The following is an 828-nucleotide window of genomic DNA, read 5'->3' as shown; positions in this document are numbered from 1 at the left end:
GACTAGGAAAGCCTGAAATTAATATCCGAAAGCTTCCCTTAGGTCAGCTCACAGAAAGTGATTGAATTGCTTTTTCATGGCACAATTTTCTTCAGGGAAATTTTTCTTCAGAGGCAAAACTAAATCCACAAATTGGGTCCCCAGCTCAGTCACCACATCTGACGCACAAGCACAGTGAGGAGTTAGGACCAGCACTAGCTCCCAGAGGCCTGGTCTTGATAGAAGGAGCCTTGGACCTGGGGTTCTGCTTCAGCCAGTGTCCCTGAACCCTACAGCAAGGGCTTTAATAGGCTCTTGTTCCTATAAAACTGGAGGACAAAAAACAAAAAACAAAAAACAAAAGAAAACCCTGGAGGACAAACGGACTAACAATTCTCCCCTGGAGCCAAGTGGTGCAGGGAAAGATGTAAAGCGCTTAAATCAACAAGATGCTAAGTAGTGGAGAAGTGTAGAGGTTCAAGATCAATGCCAGTGAGTTGGGGTTTGTTTGTTTGTTTTTTGTACCAGAGATCAAACTCTGGACCTTGGCCACTGCAGAACCAGAGATAAATCCCCAGCCCTGAATTGTTTTAAGGGGGTTGACTAGGTAGTGCATGCACCCGACCATGCAAATGTAGGACATGGCCCCAGAGAGAGCTGAAAGCGTGTATACCAACTGGATCTGTCCCTTGCCAGTAGCCTATAAAAATATATATCAGTACTGTAGAGATTTCTTCTACAGTCAATACTACACAAGTCCTTCTAGTTACCCATTACTTCAATACCAAATAGCATTCACTGCTTTTCAGACAATCCAGACAAAGGTCACTTATAACAAAAAGTCAACTC

The sequence above is a fragment of the Heterocephalus glaber genome, unplaced genomic scaffold (assembly GCF_053883595.1).
Source record: "Heterocephalus glaber isolate CG9 unplaced genomic scaffold, H.glaber_assembly_v1.0 deba00001497, whole genome shotgun sequence".
NCBI lineage: Eukaryota > Metazoa > Chordata > Mammalia > Rodentia > Bathyergidae > Heterocephalus > Heterocephalus glaber.
Note: the sequence above shows the minus strand (reverse complement) of the source record.